Here is an 18,400-nt window from a genome sequence, read left to right on the forward strand (position 1 = left end):
TTATTGAATATAATCTTTTTCAATGTTGATAGCATCCCTATATTTTACACATAGCTATCAGCAGGGAGGATAGACAAGGGACCCACAGGAAGAGTAAGAAAAATGATTCTATTTTCTCAAGAAATGCCCATCCTTCATCTAGCACAGCTTATGACCAACCTGAGAGAGTGTTATATTTTAACATCAATAGAAAGCAAGAGAGGTCATTGTTGGGTAGTGGCCTCAATAACCCACAGAGGAGACAGGTGCAGCCATCTCCAGAGGACTGCCTAACACATGACACAAAGCCTATGGAGGACATAGGATGGCCATACTGGGTGCTAGCAGCATACAGCACACAGGGTAAATGTTCACACATGCAGATAAAGACCAAGTAGAGATGAGGGACCATCAGTTCTCAGAAAACTGAACAAATCCTGTGTCCATTTTGAAAATCATCCCAAATCAGCATGTCAGCATTATTTGGGCTGTCAAATATCACATAATCTTGTGAAAGAAATATAGTGCTTGAACTGTAATGAAGCCACTGTGCCCCAATATGATTCCATAGATAGGAAGCTTCAAGCTTCCCAGGGCATCTTGGAAACTTCATAAGCAGCATAGTGGGTCTGAGAATAAATTAAAGGTGAGAAATGGGGATGGGGGCCCACTTGGGTCCTATTCAGACTCCAGACAAGTTACTCAAACATCAATATCAACCTTGGCCAGAACCAGGTAACAGAGAAGGATTTAGACAAATTTGAGGGAGAGACTTCAGGTCAGTGATACTCATAACATTCTGGAGTGTACTGCCCAAAGGGCTCTGTTGTCCCTGCCCTGTCCCAGTCACTGGAGGGTTACTTTATTTATTTATTTATTTTTTTAAATGGTTAATTTTATTAAATCTCAACATTAAGTACATCTTCTTTACATACACTTGGACTCGGGAAGGGGAACATCACACACCGGGGCCTATCATGGGGAGGGGGGAGGGGGGAGGGGGGAGGGATTGCATTGGGAGTTATACCTGATGTAAATGACGAGTTGATGGGTGCTGACGAGTTGATGGGTGCAGCACAGCAACATGGCACAAGTATACATATGTAACAAACCTGCACGTTATGCACATGTACCCTAGAACTTAAAGTATAGTAGTAAAAACAAAAACAAAAACAAAAACAAAAAAGCAGAAAAAAAAAAGAAAGAAATGGCATTCATAAAATTTAGTTTTTAACTAAATCATGTAGTACTTTTTCATTGCAACAATCATATTTTGGTATGAAGCAGAGGTGTTTTATGGAGGGTTACTTTAAAAGCTTGAGGAGGAGTCTGGTCAAGATGGCCAACTAGAAGCAGCTACTGTGCACCATTCTCACAGAGAGAAATAGAAGCAGCAATTAACACACCACCTACAACTGAAACATCCAGGTATGTACATTGAGATTCGTTTAAAAAAAAAAAAAAAAAAAGCCTCCACCCATAGAGAACAGAGAAAAGCAAGGCAGGATGACCATCCACCTAGGAGTGACACAGAGTCAGGAGAGCCTCCCCCACCCAGGGAAGTTGTCCCAGGACTCACTTCTCCTCATTGGGCAGGGCCACCCAACCTGGGCAGCACAACAACCCTGCCTTTGTTTGACTACTTCAATCAGAGACGGCCCAGCAGAAAACAAAACAAACAAACAAACAAAACAACAACAACAACAACAACAAAACATGCAGACATGAGAAAAAAAACAATACAAGAACTGCAGCAACTCAAATGGCCAGAGTGTCTTATGTCTTCCAACGACTGTATTCGTTCTCCAATAAGGGTACTTAACCAGCTCAGTTGGCTGAAATTACAGAAATAGAATTCAGAATATGGATAGAAACAAAGATCATCGAGAGTCAAGAGAACAGCAAAACCCAGTCACAATAAAATAATACATGAGCTGACAAACAAAATAGCCACAATAAAAAAGAACCTAACTGATTTGATAGAGTTGAAAAACACACTACAAGAAATTCACAATGCAATCGCAAGTATTAGCAGAATAGATCAAGTTGAGAAAATAATTTTGGAACTTGAAGGTTGGCTCTTTGAAATAAGAGAGTCAGACAAAAATAAAAAACAATGAAAAAAGAAACCTGGAAAATAAGGAATTATATAAAGAGCCCAAATCTATGAATTATTTACATCCCTGGAAGGGATGGGAAGGAAAAAAAACAACTTGGAAAGCATATTTTAGGATAGTTGCCCATGAAAACTTCCCCATCCTCACCAGGAAGGCCAATAGTCAAACTGAGGAAACACAGAGAACTCCTGCAAGATTCCACACAAGAAGATCATCCCTATGATATATAATCATCAGATTTTCCAAGGTTGAAGTGAAGGAAAGAATAAAAAAGGCAGCTAGAGAGAAAGGGCAAGTCACCTACAAAGGGAATCCAAAAGACTAACAGCAGACCTCTTAGTCAAAAGAGATTGGGGGCCTATATTCAATATTCTTAAAAAAACACTCTTGAACCAAGAATTTCATATTTAGCCTAACTAAGCTTCCTCAGTGAAGGAGAAATAAGATGCTTTTCAGATAAGCAAATGCTAAGTGATTTCTTTACCACCAGACCCACCTTACAAGAGATCTTGAAGGAAGCACTAAATATGGAAAGGAAAGACCATTACCAGCCAATACAAAAACACCATAGTGACCAGTGACACTATAAAGCAACCACACAAACAAGCTGGCATAATAATCAAATAGCAACACAATGACAGGATCAAATCCACATATATCAATACTAACCTTGAATATAAACAGGCTAAATGCCCCATTTAAAAGGCACAGAGTAGCAAAGTGGACAACAAAGAAAGACCTAGTGGCATGCTGTCTTCCAGAGACCCACCTCACATGCAAGGACAGCCATAGGCTCAAAATAAAGGGGGTGAGAAGAATTAACCAAGCAAATGGAAATCAGAAAAGAAACAGGGATTGCAATCCAAATTTCACACAAAATAGACTCTAATCCAACAAAGGCAAAGAAGACAAAGAAGGGTATTACATAATGGTAAAGGGTTCAATTCCACAAGAAGAGGTAAGCTATCCTAAATAAATATGCACCCAACCCAGGAGCACCTAGATTCATAAAACAAGTTCTTGCAGACCCACAAAGAGACTTAGATGGACACACAATAGTGAGAAACTTCAACACTCCACTGAGAGTATTAGACAGACAATTGAGGCAGAAAATTAACAAAGATAATCAGGACCTGAACTCAACATTGGGCCAAATGGGTCTGATAGACCTCTATAGAACTCTCTACCTCAAAACAATAGAATATACATTCTTCCCCAGTGGGCATGGCACATACTCTAAAATAGACCAGAAAATCAGGCATGACACAATACTTTAAAAATGCAAAATAATTGAAATTATACCAAACATGCTTTCAGACCACATCAGAGTAAAAGTAGAATTCAAGACTAAAAAATCATCAAAACCATGCACTTACATGGAAATTAAACAACCTGCTCCAGAATGACTTTTGAAGGAGCAATGAAATTAAAGCAAGAATCAAGAAATTCTTTAAAACTAATGAGAACAAAGATACAACATAAAATTTCTGGGACACAGCTAAGGCAGTGTTAAGATAAAAATTTATGATGTTCAAACCCAACTTTCTTCATTTGCTGTTTACTGATCATTCAGTTGGAAATGATCAGACTTCATATCCATAATATTAGTTATATTACTCACTTGGATTTTATCATTTACTCTATAGTATTGTTATCTTCTCAGTTATACAATTTTTGTCATTAAAATAAATGATGAAAACTCTGACAGCCAAATTAATTTCTTATACTTTATATCTGTTTCATTACTTAGAAAATTTACTTAATAATAAAAGCTCAGCCAGGCACACTGGCTCACGCCTGTAATTCCAGCACTTTGGGAGGCCAAGAGGGATGGATCACTTGAGGTCAGGAGTTTGAGACCAGCCTGCGCAACATGGTGAAACCCCATCTCTACTAAAAATACAAAAATTAGCTGGGTGTGGTGGTATGCATCTGTAATCCCAGCTACTCAGGAGGTGGAGGCACAAGAATCACTTAAACCTGGGAGGCGGAGGTTGCAGTAATCCAAGGTTGCACCACTGCACTCCAGCCTGGGCAACAGAGTGAGACTCTGTCTAAAATAATAATAATAACTTAATACTAATTTGTTCCAAAAACATTTATAGCACTAACTACCCATGTCAAAAGCTTAGAAATTTATCAAATTAACAACTTAACCTCCCAACTAAAAGAACTAGAGAAACAAGAACAAGCCAGCCCCTAAGCTAGCAGAAGACAAGAAATAATGAAAATAAGAGCTGAACTGAAGATTGAGACCAAAATTTTACTCAAAATATCAATGAAAAAAGGAGTCTGCTTTTTGTAAAAATTAATAAGATAGTCACTAGGTAGACTAATGAAAAGAGAGACGATTCAAGTAAACAAAATAAGAAACAATAAAGAGAATTTAACTACTGTCATCACAGAAATACAAAAAACCATCAGAGACTACTATGAACAGCTGAATGAACAAAAACTAGAAAACCTGGAAGAGATGGATAAAATTTCTGGACACATACACCCTCCCAAGACTGAAAAAAGAATAAATTTAATTCCTAAACAGACCAAAACAAGATCAAAAATTGAATCAGTAATAGGCTATCAACCAAAAAAGCTCAGGACCAGACAGATTAACAGCATAATTCTAACAGATGTACTAAAAAGTGCTGGTGCCATTTCTTACTGAAACTATTCTAAAAATTTGAGGAGGAAGAGCTCCTTTACAATGCATTCTATGAGGCCAGTGTCATCTTGATACGAAAACCTGGCAGAGACAAAATAAAAAAAGAAAAGTTCAGATCAGTATCCTAGATGAAACATTGACACAAAAATTCTCATCAAAATACTTGCAAACCAAATCAAGCAGCACATTTAAAAAGGTGAATCCATCACAATCAAGTAGGCAAGGTTGGTTCAACACATGCAAATCAAAAAATGCCATTCATCACATAAACAGAACTAAAGACAAAAACCACATGATTATCTCAATAGATTCAGAAAAAACTTTCAATATAATCCAACATCTTGTTATGTTAAAAACTCTCAACAAACTAAGTATTGAAGGAACATATCTCAAAATATTAAGAACAATCTATGACAAACCCACAGCGAACATTATACTAAATGGGCAAAAGTTGAAGCATTCACTTTCAAAACTGGCACAAGATATAGACGTCGTCTCTCACCACTCCTATTTAACATAGTATTGGAAGTTCTGGCCAGAGCAATCATGCAAGAGAAAGAAAGAAAAGGTACCCAAATAGGAAGAGAGGAGGTCAAACTATCCCTGTTGGCAGACAACATGATGCTATATCTAGAAAACAACATAGTCTAGGCCCAAAACTTCCTTTAGCTGATAAGCAACTTCAGCAAATTATCAGGATAAAAATCAATGTATAGAAATCACTAGCATTCCTAGACACCAACAACAGCCCAGCCAACAGCTAAATCAGCAACAAAACCCCATTCACAATTGTCACAAAAAGAATAAAATACATAGAAATACAGCTCACCAGAGAGGTTCAAGATCTCCACAATGAGAATTATAAAACACTGCTCAAAGAAATCAGAGATGACACAAACAAATGGAAAACATTTTATGGTCATGGAAAGGAAGAATCAATATTACTAAAATAGTCATATTGTTCATAGCAATTTATAGATACAATGCTATTCCCATCAAACTACCAATGACATTCTTCCCAGAACTAGAGAGAAACGATTTTAAAATTCATATGGAACCAAATGGAACCAAAAAACAAACAAACAAACAAACAACAAAAAAAAAAAACAAAAAAAAAACAACCAGCCCTATTGGCCAAGGCAATCCTTTGCAAAACGAGCAAAGCTGGAGGCATTATGATACTAAACTTCAAACTGTACTACAGGGCTACAGTAAACAGAACAGCCTGGTACTAGTATAAAAACAGACATATCGACATATATAATAGAGGCCCCAGAAACATGACTGAAGACCTAAAACCATCTTATCTTTGACAAAGCTGCCAAGAACAAACAATGAAAAAACAATTCCCTATTCAATAAATGGTGCTGGGATAATTGGCTAGCCAAATGAAGAAGATTGAAACTAGACCCCTTCCCTATACCATATGCAAAAATCGACTCAAGATCCATGAAAGACTTAAATGTAAGACACAAAACTATACAAACTCTGGAAGACAATCTAGGCAATACCATTCTGGACATGGGAACAGGCAAAGATTTCATGACAAAGAGGCCAAAACCAATGGCAACAGAAGCAAAAATTGACAAATGGGACCTACTTAAACTATAGCTTGTACACAGCAAAAGAAACTATCAGCAGAGTAAACATATAAACTACAGAATGGGAGAAAATATTTGCATCTATGTATCTGACCAGGGGTCATATCTAGCATTTATAGGAAACAAACAAATTTACAAGCAAAGAACAAACCACCCTGTTAAAAAGTGGGCAAAGGACATGAACAGATACTTTATGAAAGAAGACATACAGGCAGGCAACACACATATGAGGAAAAGGTCAATATAACTGATCATTAGAGACAGGAAAATAAAAACCATGATGAGATACCATCTCACACCAGTCAGAATGGCTATTACTAAAATGTCAAAAAATAACAGATGCTGGCAAGATCCTGAAGAAAAGGGAACACATGTACACTGTTGGTGGGAGTGCAAAATTAGTTGAACCATTGTGTAAAGCACTGCGACAATTCCTCAAAGAGCTAAAAATATAACTACCATTCAACCTAGCAATCCTACTACTGGGTATATGCCCAAAGGAATATGAATTGTTCTACCATAAAGACACATGCATATGTATGTTCACTGCAGCATCATTCACAATAGCAAAGACGTGGAATCAACCATAATGCCCATCAATGACAGACTGTATAAAGCAAATATGGTACATATACACCATGGAATACTATGAAGTTATTTAAAAAAAATAAGATCAGTTCTTTGCAGAAACATGGATGGAGCTGGAGGCCATAATCCTTAGCAAACAAATGCAGGAACAGAAAACCAAATACCATATGTTCTCACTTATAAGTGGAAGCTAAATGATGAGAACACATGGACACAAAGAAGGAAACAACAAACACTGGGAGTCTACTTGAGGGAGGAAGGTGTGAGGAGGGAGAGGATCAGAAAAAATATCTATTTTGACTAGACTTAGTACTTGAGTGACAAAATAATCTGTACAACAAACCCTGTGATGAGTTTACCTATATAACAAATGTGCACATGTACTCCTAAAACTAACATAGAAGTTTAAAATAATAATTACACAATGTAAAAAGGAATTCATAATTTGCTGATTATATCAAAATAATTAGCTGTCATAAAAAATTGTTTTATTTAAAAAAAAAAAAAAAAGCTTGAAAGAGTCAATCCAAAGTGCTGCATACCCTGAAGCATGGGGTATGGTCCAGGAGCCACCTTCCCTAAGTCTAAGGATGGTAATGTACAGAAGCATCCAAGAAAAAAACAGGATGCACAAAAAGACAATGAACATCTTAGATTTAAAATCTGAAAAACATAGGTTTGGGCTCAAACTTTAAGATTTTCCTTAGAAAAATTTTTAAAAATTTATAGAGTTTAACTTGGAAGATAAGGAGGCCTGAAAAATGTAAATCCAAGGTACTAAAGCTTCAATTTTCTGATTTTCCAAATACCAATTATAGATCTTTGGTAACTATTCTATATAGTAATGTGAAGATGTTGTAGAGATCTGTTTTTTTTGTTTGTTTGTTTGTTTGTTTGTTTTGCTTGTCCATTAACTTTTATTGTTAGGAAATATTCTCTTTAATTTTATGTGATTTCAGTGATTCTATTAATAAACAACTCAGCCTACTCTAACATAAGATTGCATACATGATCTAGGATGACTAATCAGAGAAGTCTACCTCACTGAATACAGTGGTTGTTGCCAAAATTTATGTGACTCACACTGAGCAGAGTTTTTGGGGTGGGTGCTGGATGAGAGAATGTCTGACCCTTTTCTCTGGTATGGTGCTGCACAAAAGTATGTGAGCCTGGAAAAGTTGGTGACCAGCTGCACTGCCACGTGGAGAGATCTTGCCTGATAAAGAAAACAAACAAATAAAAATGCCGAAGTTAAAGAGACAGAGAGAAACAGAGACATTATCTGATGATATTTGAAATGCCTAGTGTAGGCACATATGCTGAACCCAAATGACTCATGTTTCCAGTCATGCTTCCAGTTAATGAGCCAATTAATTTCTTTTTATTTTAACGTGTGCTTGTTAGACATGGATTCCGACCCTCTAGCTAAAAGTAGAGTTTTCCTCATCTACCATGCCTTTGAATACCAAAACCTTAAAACTTCTAATCGCATCCATCACCTCTCTCTTGAGCTCCAGATATAAACATCCAAATAGCTTTTCATTGTCTCCATCTAAGTATTGGTATGTTAGGCATAATATGTCAAAAACTCATAGTTCTACCTCAAATTTAGTCATCTCCAGGATTTCTATATCAATAAATTTCACTCCTATCTACTCAGCTGCTCAAGGCAAATAACTAGATGTCATCTTTGACTTCCTTCTGTCATCACCAAATAAAATCCATTAATGCCCTCTCTCACCACTGCTATTCAACATAGTGTTGGAAGTTCTGGCTAGGGCAATCAGGCAAGAGAAAGAAATCAAGGGTATTCAGTTAGGAAAAGAAGAAGTCAAATTGTCCCTGTTTGCAGATGACATGATTGTATATTTAGAAAACCCCATTGTCTCAGCCCAAAATCTCCTTAAGCTGAAAAGAAACTTCAGCAAAGTCTCAGGATATAAAATTAATGTGCAAAAATCACAAGCATTCTTATACACCAGTAACAGACAAACAGAGAGCCAAATCATGAATGAACTTCCATTCACAATTGCTTCAAAGAGAATAAAATACCTAGGAATCCAACTTACTAGGGATGTAAAGGACCTCTTCAAGGAGAACTACAAGCCACTGCTCAGTGAAATCAAAGAGGACACAAACAAATGGAAGAACATACCATGCTCATGGATAGGAAGAATCAATATCGTGAAAATGGCCATACTGCCCAAGGTAATTTATAGATTCAATGCCATCCCCATCAAGCTACCAATGAGTTTCTTCACAGAATTGGAAAAAACTGCTTTAAAGTTCATATGGAACCAAAAAAGAGCCCGCATCTGCAAGACAATCCTAAGTCAAAAGAACAAAGCTGGAGGCATCATGCTACCTGACTTCAAACTATACTACAAGGCTACAGTAACCAAAACAGCATGGTACTGGTACCAAAACAGAGATATAGACCAATGGAACAGAACAGAGTCCTCAGAAATAATACCACACATCTACAGCCACCTGATCTTTGACAAACCTGAGAGAAACAAGAAGTGGGGAAAGGATTCCCTATTTAACAAATGGTGCTGGGAAAATTGGCTAGCCATAAGTAGAAAGCTCAAACTGGATCCTTTCCTTACTCCTTATACGAAAATTAATTCAAGATGGATTAGAGACTTAAATGTTAGACCTAATACCATAAAAACCCTAGAAGAAAACCTAGGTAATACCATTCAGGACATAGGCATGGGCAAGGACTTCATGTCTAAAACACCAAAAGCAACAGCAACAAAAGCCAAAATTGACAAATGGGATCTAATTAAACTAAAGAGCTTCTGCACAGCAAAAGAAACTACCATCAGAGTGAACAGGCAACCTACAGAATGGGAGAAAATCTTTGCAATCTACTCATCTGACAAAGGGCTAATATCCAGAACCTACAAAGAACTCAAACAAATTTACAAGAAAAAAACAAACAACGCCATCGAAAAGTGGGCAAAGGATATGAACAGACAGTTCTCAAAAGAAGACATTCATACAGCCAACAGACACATGAAAAAATGCTCATCATCACTGGCCATCAGAGAAATGCAAATCAAAACCACAATGAGATACCATCTCACACCAGTTAGAATGGCAATCATTCAAAAGTCAGGAAACAACAGGTGCTGGAGAGGATGTGGAGAAATAGGAACACTTTTACACTGTTGGTGGGATTGTAAACTAGTTCAACCATTATGGAAAACAGTATGGCGATTCCTCAAGGATCTAGAACTAGAAGTACCATATGATCCAGCCATCCCATTACTGGGTATATACCCAAAGGATTATAAATCATGCTGCTATAAAGACACATGCCCACGTATGTTTATTGCGGCACTATTCACAATAGCAAACTCTTGGAACCAACCCAAATGCCCATCAGTGACAGACTGGATTAAGAAAATGTGGCGTATATACACCATGGAATACTATGCAGCCATAAAAAAGGATGAGTTTGTGCCCTTTGTAGGGACATGGATGCAGCTGGAAACCATCATTCTCAGCAAACTATCACGAGAACAGAAAACCAAACACCGCATGTTCTCACTCATAGGTGGGAACTGAACAATGAGATCACTTGGACTAGGGAAGGGGAACATCACACACCAGGGCCTATCACGGGGATGGGGGAGGGGGGAGGGATTGCATTGGGAGTTATACCTGATGTAAATGACGAGTTGATGGGTGCTGACGAGTTGATGGGTGCAGCACAGCAACATGGCACAAGTATACATATGTAACAAACCTGGACGTTATCCACATGTACCCTAGAAGTTAAAGTATAATTTAAAAAAAAAGAAAAGAAATAAAATCCATTAGAAAGTCATGAAAACTCTTCCCCCAATATATATCCAGAGCATGACCACTCTTGTATGTCTCAACTTCTATAATCTTAATCCAAGCTACCACCACTTCTCACCCAGAGTACTGGAGCTCGATACCACATAACAAGTCTCCCTGTGCTATTCCTGTTTCTTTATATTCTGTCTTAAACAGAAATCAGAGTAATAGTCTTGAAACATAACCAAGTCACATCCTTGCTTTAAACTGTCTAACGTCTACCGGTCAAAATTCGAATAAAATTCAAATTCTTAACGATGTATCAAAGAAAGGTTCTCATGATCTGCCCTTTGCCTCCCTCTCTATCTGTATGTTTCAATTCGTTTTTGCACACTATGCTCCATATATATTTACTGGACACATCACTACATGGCATTTGCCCTCTTCTTCCCCACTTCACAAGTCCATTGCTAACATAATCCCTTTTATTTTTCTCATAGCATTCATCACTTGCTAAAATTATCTTGGTTATGAAATTGCTTATGTGTTTATTTTCTTTCTTTTCCACTAGATGTAAGGTCCAAGAAAGCAGAAATTCTTGTCTATCATGCCCACTATGGTAGTGGCATGATTCCCTGTGACTAATAGGGAAGTTGGATGAGAACTCAGATGTGAAGATTCAATCCAATTCTTTCTTCAAGAGGCCAAAAATCTATTTTGAGAGACATGGAATACATTAGGATATGTATTAACATAAAGCACATTAAAATGTAATGCAATACAGTCTTCAATTAGTTACAGTTGTTTGGAAAGGACTGAAAGTGATAAAATACATCATAAAAGACTAAGAATAGTCTAGCCAGGAGTCTTAATAGGTTGTCATTACAGAGGAGGTGAATTAAGTACCTTTATCTCAGAGGGTCATGATAAATATAAAAGTTAAAAGTTAAATATACATGTGTGGGATCAGTGTTTAGTATCTGGACAAAATTTGCTCTGTAAAAATTACTTTACAAATTCCCACAGTTTGACTCTTGCTCTAAGGCAGTTTTACTTAGTGCTGTTCTGTGTTTTCAATAACAGCAACAACAACAACAAAAGACACTCACAACTCAGATACGTACATTCTGGTCTTTATGGACAAAAAGGACAACTTCAGACATAGATTTTTTTCTTCTCACAGAACCCCCAGAAGTGATTGTGAGTTAAGGAATGGCACTGGATCACTTCATTCTTCAATATATTACAATCAAAATGTGTCTTAACCCTAGAAGAAAACCTAGGCAATACCATTCAGGACATAGGCGTCGGCAAGGACTTCATGTCTAAAACACCAAAAGCAATGGCAACAAAAGCTAAAATTGACAAATGGGATCTAATTAAACCAAAGAGCTTCTGCATAGCAAAAGAAACTACCATCAGAGTGAACAGGCAACCTACAGAATGGGAGAACATGCAATCTACTCATCTGACAAAGGGCTAATATCCAGAACCTACAAAGAACTCAAACAAATTTACAAGAGAAAAAACAACCCCATCAAAAAGTGGGCAAAGGATATGAACAGACACTTCTCAAAAGAAGACATTTATGCAGCCAACAGATGCATGAAAAAATGTTCATCATCACTGGCTATCAGAGAAATGCAAATCAAAACCACAATGAGATACCATCTCACACCAGTTAGAATGGCAATCATTAAAAAGTCAGGAAACAACAGATGCTGGAAAGGATGTGGAGAAATAGGAACACGTTTATGCTGTTGGTGGGACTGTAAACTAGTTCAACCATTGTGGAAGACAGTGTGGCGATTCCTCAAGGATCTAGAGCTAGAAATACCATTTCACCAAGCCATCCCATTACTGGGTATATACCCAAAGGATTATAAATCATTTTGCCATAAAGACACATGCACACGTATGTTTATTGCAGCACTATTCACAATAGCAAAGACTTGGAACGAGCCCAAATGCCCATCAATGATAAACTGGATTAAGAAAATGTGGCACATATACACCATGGAATACTATGCAGCCATAAAATAGCGTGAGTTCATGTCCTGTGTAGGGACATGGATGCAGCTGGAAACCATCATTCTCAGCAAACTATCGCAAGAACAGAAAATGAAACACCGCATGTTCTCACTCATAGGTGGGAATTGAACAATGAGAACGCTCAGACACAGGAAGGGGAACATCACACACCGGGGCCTGTCGTGGGGTGGGGGGAGGGGGAGGGATAGCATTAAGAGATATACCTAATGTAAATGACGAGTTGATGGGTGCAGCACACCAACATGGCACATGTATACATGTGTAACAAACCTGTACATTGTGCACATGTACCCCTGAACCTAAAGTATAATAAGAAGTAATTAAATAAATAAAAAGAAAATGTGTCTTAAGTATATTCAAATTTGTGAGCAAGGGCCATGAAACATTCAAGAAGAAAATTTTATTGTCACTAACATGCAAACCCGTCTTAGTGTATCCATGCACAAGACATTTGCTGCAAATACCTAAAGGGTGAATTATCAGTTGCATTGTGTGGGCTGCTTACAAGAGACAGAGCCAAAAATACTTTTTAGGAATTTGATCAGACAAGGAAGACCACAGAAGCAATAGAATAAATCATACTGGGATATACATAGCCAGGAACAAAAACCAAAGACAAGGGCAGAAAATATGAGAGAGAGAAATAAAATCATTCGCAGGCTCAGACTCAGACTGGCAGAGGCAGCAACAAAGGGAGAAGCTATATACAACAATGGGAGAAGCTATATACCTGCAGTAAGAAAGCTGAGCACTATGAAATTTCTTATGATTTGACTCAAAATATATCAAAGTTTATCACAAGGTATTTATGCGGGATTGTACTTTCTCATGAGTTATGTGTGCTGAAAATTTCAAATCTTAGCTGAAAAGAACAAGGAATTAACTTGTAATCCTGAAAAAAGAAAATGATTCTAGCCTATTCTTGAAACCTTCAGGCTGCTTTGAGTGTTGACTATGGAATGAAGCTTGCTGCCATCTCACCAAAGGAAGATTTGTCTGACTTTTCAAACAAGAGAGCACATGTGCAGAAGTATTTTTAAACAGACATATTGGAGTGTTTTATGCTATTTTAAATATCATATAATAAACATATATCATTTTTATACAAAAGAAACACTAAACATCCATAATCTCATCACTACCTAACATAAGCACTACTAATATTTGGTATATTTCCTTCCATTCTTTTTATTCCTGGTTAGAATTATTCCCTGCATCACCAGATTTGAAGTACAAAATAAGGTCACATTTCTTTTGGTATTCAAAGCCAAGGTCTGAATCTCATCTTACAAATATCAATTAGTCCTTTTTTTCCCTTAAACATTGCTTTTCTCAGTATTCCTCAGAATTCTTTCAGTGAGCACAATACTTCCATTGACTATTTAACCCATACTGTATACAATGAGAGTCAGGTAATTTTTGAAATGAAAACAAAATTGTTATTAAAAAGGGTGAATGAATACTAAGTGGCCGGTGGGCTAAAACAATGACTAGTGGGCAAAACAGATGTGCAAAGCATTTCCATGGGTTCTCGAAATAAAGGAACTCTAAATTCTGGGCATTGTATTTTTTGGTATTGCAAAGAGGCTGCAGCTTTCATCTGAAGAACTGAACTGTATGATACAAATGAAACAAACACTAAGCACATTTTTGTCTCTCCTTTAGTCTTTTTTGGGTCTTTCCTTTAAGTATATTTTCCTCCTTAAGTGTATTTCCATGGTGATTTAGAAGAGCAGCCAGAAGGCAGCAGAAAATAATTAAAACCTATCATCTTAAGCAAGAGTAGAGGTCAGTACAGAAAGTCTGAATTCTCCCTAAGGTCTAATATCTAGCCCCAGCATTTTCAACTATTTCGTAATCTCAAATAATGTTTATAGATTTGCTAGGATTCGCATAAGTGTCACTCGGGATATGTGACCCATTATGTTGATGGTAATCAAAGCGGTTTACTACCTGCCACTTCTGCTTATGCTGATGTTACCACTATTGAATTACCATGCTCTGAAGGAAGTCAAGTGCCATATGTAGGTCGAGTGCTAAATCTCTAAATGGTATGATACATTGCAGATACATTATGGACTTCTGGCAGGATTTAGAAGGTTTAGAGTGAACACCTTGCTGGTGTTCATCTCATATTAATAATTTGCAGGTTTGGATCCTACCAAATCCAACATCCAGTGCAAAATCATGAAATCAGTAGCATATAACTTCAGAATCTGCATCTTTGCTTCCAATCCATCCTCCCACGTGGTGTGTCAAAAACCTTCATATTGTCCTCCGAATAACTAGAACTCCTTGCTGTGGTACAACATTGGAACTAAGCATGTTCCACCCTACTAGATTTTTCTCATATATTTCCCCCATTAGAAACATTTGTATTAAGGTCTCTTGGAATCCTCCAAGAGAATGGAGGCCATTTTCAAGTAGATGGGGGTCGTCCAAGAGAATGAAGGAATGTTGCCATGGCAACAATTTGACGAGGGTGTCTAATATCTAGCCCAATTATATTAAACTATTTTTTAATCTCCTGACACTTCACTCAAATTACATTTTACAAATCTGCTAATGCTTTCTCTAACATTATGATGTAATAAAAATATCATGGAATTGGGTGTGAATGTAGATTACCCATGTGAAATTGGGAAATTTGTAGTAATTTTATGAACTTGGATTTTTTTCTAATTATAAAAGTAAAGCATGGTCATTGCAAAAGGAAATGAAATGTGGCAAGATAGAGAAAGCATAAAAAAGAGAAAAAGATCATCCATATTCCATCATCTGGAAGTAGCCACTATTAACATTTTGGTGTACACTCTTTAATGTACATAGCTTAAATGAGGAAGTTAAGGCTTAAATCTACATGGACACTGTTGTGATTAAGTAATTAAGTAATATAATTAAAGCACCTCATATGATGCTTGACACACACAGAAGGCCCTCAATAAATCTAACTATAGCTTGTCAAAGTATACGTTTTATCCATGCAATAGGGACAGTCAAACCTGAGCACCCTTCTGTCTGCTAGCCTCTCCTGGGGCCCCATCCTAGCTGTGCCTGCTTGCAGTCCAACCGCAGATGCCCAACTGAGATGCCTCCCAGGGGCCCACATCTTAGCTTTTGGGCAGGCAAACCATGCTTGTCACAGCTTGTCAAAGTAATTTTGCAGTTCATGTCTCATTTGAGTCCCCATGCCATCACCGTGATATCAATGAAATCAACAGTGTTAGCATTATTCTTCTGTACATAATTATCGTCACAAGTAGAGATTTTTAGGTACTGAATACCTGAATATTTTCAATTCAGTACACCTGATTATGGACCAGGACTTTTGCATGTGCCAATATTTCAACACATAAATGGAATGTACAATTCGGTTTGAAAACTTCTGCTTTAGAGATGTCACTTAGTGAATATTCAAAGGGCATGCCCCAAACCTTCTCCCAGGAACCTTGACTAAAATTCAAACCAGAGATCAAGCAATGTGGCTGACTAGACACAGCTAGGAGGAACATCTGCCACTGAGGGACTGGGACACCAGAGAAGACTGGTGCACTCCAAGCAGATCTATGGAAGGAAGGCATTGAGAGTAGACAGAGGGAGGACAATAGATGTTAGGTTTAAGGAGGAGGAAGAAGGAAGTCCCACATGGGGCTATCATGCACCACTCATTCTTGGCCCCCAATGACTCCTGGGGAACCGGTGAGTTGAGCAGATGATGAACAACTCATTCTTGCCATGGATCTCTGGAATCCTGACAGCAGGAGACCCCACAACCCCCACAAACACTTGAGCTAGTAGAGACTGCTGCTTAAAGAGGTGGTAGGGACAGGACTCCAGCTTGTGAGGAGCCCAGAGGGTTTGGTGTTGGAACATCTGCAAGGGAGCAGATTTGTCATGCTCCCTTAGGAGACTAAAGCCTTAGGAGAACTGTTGGACCTGAATAGAGCAGGGTAATCTTGCCCATGAGATGGGGCGAGGACAACCTGAGACCCCTTATGTCTGTTGGCCTATTCTTGGGACCCAGCCTGGCTGTGCCTGCTTTCAGTGCAGCCTTGAATGCCCAACTGAGGTGCCTACCAGGGGCCCACATCATAGCTTCCTGGCTGGCAGACCATGCCTAACCATCATAGAGCCCCAGCAGATTGGCCCCAATCCACCTGCACCCTCCCCCCACAACAGCCTCCCGCATGCCACTTTTCAGGCACACACTCACTCGTGGCCACCACCCCATTGTTTTGCCAGTGGGCATGCGCATGTGCGCACCTTGCAGCCCCATCCCTGGTGGTGCATGGACACCAGCACATGGATACCAGCAGCCCAATCCTCCACCCTATGCCACCACTGCCACCAGCATGAAAGTGTGCATGAAGGCCACCAGTCCCAAGCCTGCCAGTGCCCTGCCACCATGCCAACAGTAACTCAAGTGCTAATGTGCACATGGATACCAGCAACCCTGCACTCCTCCACCACCTTTCCCCACTGTGCCACCAACACCACCCTACCCTCTTTCCCCCACACTGTGCCACCACAGCCACCACTGCCAACACCTTCACAGAGGCTGGCAACCCCAGGTCCACCGGTGTCCCACCCCAATGGACAAGCATGCGCCCTGCTGCATTGCTGCTCCTGCTATCATGTGTGAATGATCACATATCCCACTTTAATTGCCCAAGAAAGCACTTTGGCTGGCACCACCCTTCAGAATGTTATGGCCATTGGTCCAGGAACACCTTGATCTTTCCAATGCAGCAGGTTCCCAATCTTGAGGGGTCAAAAAACCCAGGAGCCTGATACAAGCAACCCTGGGTTAGAGCAAGCATCCCAGGAGTGCTGAAGTTAGCCTTAGTCCCAAGAAATCTACCAGAAAGGCCAGTTGACCGAACCAACCTTCTGTCACAATCAAACCACCAAGGACATCAAAGAAGATAAAAGCAAAGGAAAAAACCCCCATCTAAAGAACAGCAACTTCAAAGATTAAAGGAACATCAGCCAACACAAATGAGAACCAGCACAAGAACTCTGGCAATTCAAAATGCCAGCATGTCTTCATACTTTCAAATGACTGCATTAGTTCCCAAGCAATGAGTCATAACCAGGCTGAAATGAAACATAATAAAATGTTATAATATATGAAATATGAAATGGCCATTTGAAGAAAGAACCAAACTGAGTTGATAAAGTTAAAAAAAACTCACTAAAAGAATTTCAGAATACAACTGCAATTATTAACAGCAGAATTGATTGAGTTGAGGAAACAATCTCAAAGTTCAAATCCTGGCTTGGCTCTCCAAAATAACTCATCCAGACAAAAGTAAAGAACAATGAAGAAGAATGAACAAAACCTCCAAGAAATATGGAATTATGTAAAGACACCAAACCTATGATTCACTTGCATACCTGAAAGACAGGTAGAGAAAACAAGCAACTGGGAAAATGGATTTCAGGATATTACCAATGAAAATTTCCGCAACCTCACTGGAGAGGGCAACATGCAAATTCAGGAAATGCAGAGAACCCCTGTGAAATACTACACAAGAAAACTACCTGCAAGGCACATAGTCATCAGATTCTTCAAGGTCAAAATGAAAGAAAAAATGTCACAGGCAACT

Source organism: Macaca mulatta, chromosome X (assembly GCF_049350105.2).
Source record: "Macaca mulatta isolate MMU2019108-1 chromosome X, T2T-MMU8v2.0, whole genome shotgun sequence".
NCBI lineage: Eukaryota > Metazoa > Chordata > Mammalia > Primates > Cercopithecidae > Macaca > Macaca mulatta.